Source organism: Trichomycterus rosablanca, chromosome 2 (assembly GCF_030014385.1).
Source record: "Trichomycterus rosablanca isolate fTriRos1 chromosome 2, fTriRos1.hap1, whole genome shotgun sequence".
Lineage (NCBI taxonomy): Eukaryota > Metazoa > Chordata > Actinopteri > Siluriformes > Trichomycteridae > Trichomycterus > Trichomycterus rosablanca.
The window spans coordinates 48,988,676-48,997,643 of record NC_085989.1 but is presented as its reverse complement, the minus strand read 5'-3'; positions in this window follow the sequence as shown (position 1 = coordinate 48,997,643).

Below are 8,968 nucleotides of genomic sequence, written 5' to 3'. Positions count from 1 at the left end.
GATTATATCCTTCAGATTCACACATTCAGCATCAGTGTGCTGTGAATGATTTTGTTTTACTGTTCACTCAGCATTCAGCATAAAAAACTTAGAGATTTAACAAATTCTATTACAAGGTGGTGAGGATAAAAGACAGAGCCTCACCACCAGACAGATTTTGGGCTTAAGTGCAAGTACAGGACAGAATTAGGAAAGATACAGAGACGAAATATCATAGCAAAAATTTGTGGAAAGTAAAAGAAAAACTATTTACAGCCTAAGCTATGTAGTGGCCTGGAATACCAAAAATATAAACAGGGAAGGAGTTCGATAAGCGATGAGTCAGGTAGTCAAGTCTTTCCTCACATTGACTTTTATGAGGATCTAACTGTGGAAAAAGTAGAACAGCAACTGCAGTAAGCAAGCCAGCTACTCAGTCCATCAGCAATTGACATGTAATCATAACCTGATGCCTCTCACTCAATCTAAACTAAAAAAAAAAAAGGCGGGGACGAAAGAGATAAGGCAGGGAGTGGCGTCCTCAGGAATGTGAAAAATGGCAAAATCTGAGAGCTTTTTCTGAGTAAGGATGCAACAATGTCTGTCTACCTTAGCAACTAAGCTTTGTCATGTGACAGCTCTCAGACTTTGCCGATTTCCCTTGTACATATTTGGCTAGAAAACCTTAAACAAAAAGGGTAGTGTGGAAAAAAAACAGTGGCCAAAACAAAGTAACAAATGAAACCTCTGCAGCTTGCAATGAAGAAAGTGGATAAAAAAGAGATAAAGCAAAAATAGATAGCACTATGGACCACTGAGCAACAGGCCCTTAGCCCAGATAAGATTCTTTAGACGTTGTCTCAGGTTCAGGTGTGGACTGATATTAGGAATGCCTCAGGAATTAGCCGCAGTCCACTTTTTGTGAAGCTGTTTTTCTTGTCCTACCACATTGTCCTCTTCCAGCCAACTTTTCATTAATATGCTTTGACACAGCACTCAGCGAACAGCCAGGCTTTTTAGCAATGACCAAAAAAGGTTTTTTGACTTAGCCTCCCTGTGAAGGACGTTGATGATCATCTTCTGAACAACTGAACAACAAAGTCAGCAGTTTTCCCTGTGATTGTGTTTTTTGTATTGATCTAGACAAAGAGATACACATTATTTATACTGTTTGAATAGTAATTTACTCAAATTCTAATAATTTGAGATACTGGATATTGATTTTTATGAGCAATAAGCCAAATAACATTAAAACAAACAAGACTTGAAATGTGTCACTTCACATGTTTACCTTTTTTAATTAATTAAACTATGAACAAAATGAATTGTAATTTACTGAGACGTACTACTACTTATAATAGATACAATTATTATGTTTTGTGTAACAGATTATCAATTATAAATCAATTATAAAAAAATTTATTGTAAAATGAAGTGTATCATTGTTCTCTCTACAGGTTGGCGTCTTGTAGTATATCAGATGAAGGTTGTACTGCACTGGTTTCAGCTCTGAGATCAAACCCCTCACACCTGAGAGATCTGAATCTTTCTTTAAATAATATCGGAAAGCTAGGAGTGAAGCTTCTCTCTGCTGTACTGGAGAATCCTCACTGTGAACTGAAGTTACTGGGGTAAGATCATCTCTCTGAGATTCACACATGATCTGTTCCTCGTGTTCTAGCATGAATGTGTCCCTAAGCATAAAGCTGGACTATGGAACATGTGAAGGAGCTCCAGTGGCCTTTTCCCCATTTTGTCCAGATTTGTGGTCAGTCTTTTGACATTTTGAGGTTAGACTACTGCACTGCTGATCGGTCTTCCAATGTTTATTATCAGACCTTCACATCTACAGCCCCAAATCAGAAAAGAGTTTCTTACATTTACTTTGACTTTTATTTGATTGCAGACAGGATGAACCTGAGATATTTCATGTTTTATCTGCTCAACTTCATTTCATTTATTAATAAACATCCATTCTTGCATATCAGACCTGCAACACATTCCAAAAAAAGTTGGGACAGTAAAGCATTTACCACTTTGTAATGTTGGCACAGAGGAGACCAAGTGATTTAGTGTTTCAGCTTTTAATTTGTCTCGTTCTTCCTGCAAACACGTCTTAAGATGTGTAACAGTACAGGGTGGTCGTCGCACCACTTTCGTTTCAAAATCCTCCACACGTTCTCTATTGGGGACAGGCCAGGACTGCAGGCAGGCCAGTCCAGTACCCGTACCCTCTTCTTCTGCAGCCAGGCCTTTGTTATGTGTGCAGCATGTGGTTTTGCATCGTCTTGTTGAAAAATGCTGGACGTCCCTGGAAAAGATGACGTCTTGAAGGCAGCACATGTTGCTCTAAGATCTCAATGTACTTTTCTTGTAGCTGCCTGCATTCAATTCAACAGCATGATACTTGCCTACAAAGCCAAAAATAAACCAACTTTGACCTGCCTTAAGCATTTATCACCCACATCCTGTACCTCATAACTTTCAAAGTCTGGCTTGTCTTCCACCTTTCAGGACTCAAAAAGAAAGACATCAAGGAGCTTAGTTATTGTTTTAACAAAACACTGTGTTACAACTCTAATAAACAAACAAACATTGTTCTAATGTTTAATTTTGGCTGGTGGTTGCATAATAGAACTCAGCTTTCCTGTGTCCATGATGACGTAGTGCCACTAATTTACTAATACACTATTTTCTGTTAGCATGATCATGAAATTCAGTCCAGTTCATGGCTAAATCAGTTGTTTTTTATACTTCCAGATTGCCACCTCCAGATTGATAAAGACTGAGACAAAAAAAACTCAGTGGTTATAATGGAGACTGTACAGGATTCATGGGAAAGCTGGAGACCAAGTGTTCATCAAAGTTTTCAGTGTGTTATTGGATATTGAAGATAAACGACCTTAATGCAATTTCACCACCTTATTTGCTTAGAACTTTTAATATCTAATGTTCACTGTTTCACCTTTTAATATGAACAGAGCAAGAACAAAGGAGAGAGATAAACATTTAAGTATTCGGGCAAATTTTATATATACATTTTTTTTGTATTTTTATTTTTTTATTTTATTATTATACATTTATTATACATATAACATTACATTTTAAAATAAATTTTAGAAACTTGGACCTGATCCACTCTGCTGTATAATTGTAAAAATTCGGGTGATCGGGTGGTGCAGAGGTCTAATTAGCTAACACACCACAACTCCTAAAGGTCTGTATGAGGTTTCAAAACTTGCAAGTATATAAGAAGCAGCTGGCCCGCGGTCGAGTATTTCATGTATTCATGTCTATCAACCACTTTTACCTCTGCGTACCATTTCTTTGCAATTGCTGAACGTAAAATAAAAGATTTTTTTACCAAAAAAAAACTTATTTAGTAAATCAGAAATAACTTATAGGTTAACTTACTGTATGTTAACCTATTTTTGTGCATGTTCTATTTGAAGGACATAACAGTTTAAAGCTTTACATTTAAAAAGCTCATGATAGAAAATGTATAATTTGTTACACAAATCCTCTTAAAATATCATACAAAAGGTAAAGGCCATGAGAATATTTTACCATGTTTAAATGATGTTTACAATATTTTTACTCCAAAGTTTTAGTCAGTATAAGTGCTTGTCTGTAATGCCATTTACATTTCATTACTGTGGCAAAAGTTTGCAATCACCCTACCAAATTGTTAGTTTATAACTAATTCTGATCTGGGGGTATTGCAGTTGGATTAAAGAGAGTCCATATGGTCTCCAAAAGTCTCCAAACCTTTCCAACAGAAAACAATACTATATTGCAAAAACGCATCATTAATTAGTATTTTCTAGTGTCATTTTACAATACGTGTGCCTTTCTGCCTCTAAAAGCCTTCCAGACCAATTACAATAGACATGAACTCCACTAATTACCATCTTTTCAAAGCTTGATGTCAAAGGGTGTCAGAGTGCAAACAAGTCACCAAACTACTCAGACGAAACATTGATCAGTTTCATTGTCTGATTCAGGATGGAATTATGTGTTAAATGGATCCACAGGATTCAGATGAACATTATTGCACACGGTGAACAGGGTACTGACAGATATACATTGTTAAAAGATTTTAAATTCCGTTTAAGCAGAATGTATGTGTATATACTGTAAAGATTTTCTTCTGTTTCTAGATTATATATAGCTCAGAGGTCAGATGAGTCCATGTTTTAGCTTGTTTTTTTTTTTTTAAAGTGGACATCAAGTTTCCTGTGGCAAAAACTCAAAGGACCATCCAGACTTAAATTTTATATTTCTGCTTTTATTGCGATATACTCCTGACATTCTAAAACATTCTGTACTGCACACATCCATGACAGTTTACCACACACACATAGTTCTGCAACCCACTTGTTTATACCAGATATGGAGTTGTGTTTGTGCTGTTTTGTCTGCTGAAATCTTTTTTTAGTTTAACTTTTCTGCACTTGTTACAGAATGTTACCCCATTCTACATTACTGTCCATATATACACTGTAATAAAATTCAGATCTGCTATGAACAGATGACATGTGTCTCTCCTTTCTGAGCTCCTGGTAACAGAACAGAAGAACTTTGACAGATTAAAGTACTTGTATCTGAAGTAATCAGTTTCAGACCTTACAATTCAGGGACTGAACTAAATGGACCTGCTACATCCTTTCTTAAACAGGGTCAAGTCTTCACTGACCTGAATAAATCTGAACTGATCTTTACCAACAAACAAGTCTGAATGCTAGAAAAAAAATTAAAGAACATGATAACCACTGTGAATGAAATGCTCAGAGAGTAAGTTTATATGTGTAGCACATTTCATTCACAGAGGTCAATAAAAGTGTGTTAAATTGAAAGAAAATGTACAACCCCAAATCAGAAAATGTTGGGACTGCAGGGAAAATGTAAATAATAAAATACACAGAATTTCTTACATTTACTTTGACGTTTATTTGATTGCAGACAGAATTAATCTGAGATATTTCATTTTTTATCTGCTGCACTTCATTTCATTTATTAATAAACATCCATTCCTGCATTTCAGGCCTGCAACACATTCCAAAAAGCTTAGGATTAGGACTAAGGTTTTTGTCAGGTATTAAATGCACCCATGTAACAAAATGAGTTGCCACTGAGATACCAGTTTCTGAAGGAAAAATTTCTTGATTAATTTGAGTTGTAATGGTTAAATGTTCACTAGAAATGAAGTGATTTGATATGATGCACACTGTTAGGAATGTGGCTAGACGTACCTGATTGCCACTCCTGTAACCTATTTCTGGTTCTGCACTACATTGTTTTGTTTGGCTGAATTTATGTTGAAATGCTGTCTGTTACATTTAAAGATCTGTCTCTCATAGTTTTATATTCTCAGTTTAATTTGTGTTTGCTAATGTAGGCAGATCCACATGTTTAAAAAAACAAAATACATGATTTAGATTGAAAAACTTACAGCACCTCCTAAGTACACCATCAGACCCCTGTAACTGTTCAATAATATAGCTGCACATGTGCAATACCCATGTACTCAACACTGCCCCACCAACTCCAAGTTGCTACTGTTGGGCCCCTGAGCGTGGCCCTAAACCTTCAATTGCTAGATTTGTTGTCAGAATGACTGTTTTGTACTTTCTAACCTACATGACTAAGTCCCTTCTTGTTCATATGCCCAATGTGGCTGCCAAATGGCCAACTCTAGGAAGGTGAGAGGTTGTGCCAGGCATTTTGCATTTCAAAATTACTGAAGCCTTTGTGGTACATGACACAAAGCTCAGATATTGTTTAAAAACCTTGCCATGATCTATGCTCTGCCACGAGTTGTTTGGGGCTTTATGGCTTGTTTGTGTGTGTGTGTGTGTGTGTGTGTGTTTTGTGACACTGCAGTGTAACTTGTGTGCTCACTATGTTGTTGGGGAAAATGTAACATACCCATATGTATAAATATATGCTTATATGCCAATTAAACATTAATTATAGACTGCTGTAGACAAGAAGAAGCAAAAGAAGCGTGAACGGAAGCAAAAACTGCAGACAAGGCAAAGAGGGGTCTTTGAAATCATGAATCTAAAAATGCAGCTGACTGACACCTGGCAGAGAATACAACAAACCAGCGTATCCGCCCTAGTCTAGCGAATACGCTGCAGATGCATATGAGACACCTACAGCAAATAACCCAAAGTATTGAGGCAAGGCGATGCTTCATGCAACGAATAAATCCCCCTTACAGAGCTAGCCCATACGGGTGTTATGAAGATGATCTGTCTCATGGGTTAGCAACAATGAGAATGAATGGCTGGTAAAGGAAGTGGTTTGTAAAAAGTTCAAACCACAATGTTATGGTGCATAATTAATGAGTGTAAAATGTTCAAATAGATTTGCATGTTTTAGCTTCAAAACCGCAATGTATTTACTTAAAGCTAACCCCATCTATGAGGCTATAAAAAGGAATGTTTAGGAGTATACTTTGTCTTTAATTTCTTTGATTGCTTATGTGATAATATGGCGGAAACCGGAAGATAATTTCGACAACGCCACCCCCAGTGGGGTATAGGCCCCCGAGGGAAAAAGAGTTTTTAATTACAAACACCCCAAATTAATCACGGTTCCCACAATTCACATGATACCCGCACAATAGCTAACAAGTTCGTGCAATCAAGACAGAGACAAGGTTCTATTTCTAATCATATACATATTTATTTACTTTCGAACGTATTCCAAACATATTCTTAAATCTTTTGTTAAAATGGTTGCGCCCAAACACACACACACTCACTTAGTTACACACTACTGCGGGTATGGTTAGAGGTAGACCCACTAGAATAACACATCAAAATAACCAAACATAAAAGACATAAACCCACATACTAGAATAACACATCAAAATAACAAAACATAAAAAGACATAAACCCACATCTAAAAGATCAAATAAACAATATGATTAATACTATACAATACCCGTCAGGAATAGCTGAGCCCACGGAACCGGCAGTAAGGCAATTTACAAAACGGTGACAACACACACGCACAGTAAGCTATACACCCCAAGAGGGCACAGCAAAGCAGCATCACCAACCCAATAACTCGTGAAAACCGACAGGGAGGCCCACACAGGCCCCGTCGCCCAACTACCACCCCACAGGATGTATATAAAAATCAAAAAGGAAATCAGCCAACAAACAATAAAATAAAATAAACCAAATCACCAAAACAACGTGCTCAATAATAAGCAGTTAATACCCACTTACCACCCCACACCCTCGCACATACACTAATTAAAGTCAACCCACACACGCTGCCGTTTGCTATGGCGGCACACGGCCTCTCCCAATGAGGTACCGCCACCATCCAAAACGAGCGGCAGTGTGAAAATGTACTATAATAAAACACAATGGAAGCAAAACAGCAGCCGGAGTGAAGCCCGACGATGCAAAGCTGGTTATAGGCCCAGTAGAAGAGAGACGAAAGCACCTGGCATCCTACGAGGAAACAAATATTTCCAAATTAGCTAAGCTCATTAATAATTACTCTAACTCATAGTAGCAGCGATATAACAAAGCTGCACTACTTACCCAGAGTCCGATACTAATATACACCAAGCCCGAATCCACGGCAAAACCAGATAAAGCCCAAAAGAGCCACTTCGGAACACAGGCCGCCGAATACAATTCCCTCCGAAGAGAAACGTGAAAGTCCCTGTCTTTGTCTCCACAAGAAAATCGCTCGCAAGCGAACAATCGCAACGAAACCAATCCGGATAGCCAGGCGGAACTGCGTGAGACAGCCCAAGCTTGCTCTACTGGTCGTGTCTGCTCCGTGAATTTAAAGACTACCGCTAACGCTGGACAACAAGCCAGCGTAATGACGTAACCCGCGATGCGACACGGCTGCAGCACACTTAAAGGTGCCAAAGCACCACCACAATCTACCCCCCGCACCTTTTATCGTCGACCCGGCGATACCACATATACGTCCCCATATCCAAATTAAGGTAACATCAAGAATTTGGAATCGCCCCGCCAGGCAGCCGGTACGGGTTGGAATGTTGCCCCGCAGTGGCCCGGGTGGTACGACGTGGCAATTGCTCACCCCGGCAAGGGCTGCGACCTGGCGGCCCAATGGCCGACGGGCCCGCAGCTGAACTACTAAAAGGGGCATCCTGACGGTTCCAACCCAACCCCTCACCTCCCCCTGGAGCATAACCTTGGGGGGCATAAGGCCCAGCTGGAACGTATGGGCCGATGTTACCTGCCTGCTCCCCAAGAAGAACATCTTCCTCACTAGACAGCTCCCCTAACCCAGTGGGAATTGATTCTCCAGGGTGGGTCAACCCCAAATGATTATCAGGGGCCTGAGGCCCCACCAGTTCTTTCAGCATACTGCGATGCACGTGCTTCAGTTTCGTCGGATCACCGACAGGGGCAATGGTATACACGGCCCCAGCTTCCAAAGGAGCACGCACAACCGTGTATACCAAAGAGCTCCACCGGTCTTGGATTTTATTTCGACCCCGCACGCTAAGGTCACGAACGTACACCGACTGTCCTACTTTTAAAGCAGGGCTCCGCACCCGTACATCATGCTTGCCTTTGCGGTATTCCGCCGCCGCTACCAGACGTTCCCTAGCTCCCTCAAATGCCACTTGAAGCCGGGTCTGATGTTCCTGTATCCAATCACACACTCCTCCCTGAGCCGACGGCCGAATTCGGCCCAACAGAAAGTCCACTGGCAGTTGCGGCTCCTGTCCAAACATTAGGAAGTGTGGCGATTCTCCTGTGGACTGATGCGGAGTGGTGTTATAGCAGAATAGTACGTGTGGCAAACAAGTAGCCCAGTCGCGCTTACGAGAGACCGGCAGGGTGCGCAGCAAATTGTGCAACGTACGGTTGAACCGTTCGCATTGCCCGTTCCCAGCCGGGTGGTACGGGGTTGTTCGCGACTTCTGGATCCCGTACATACTGCACAATTGTTGGATTAATATGCCCTCGAAAC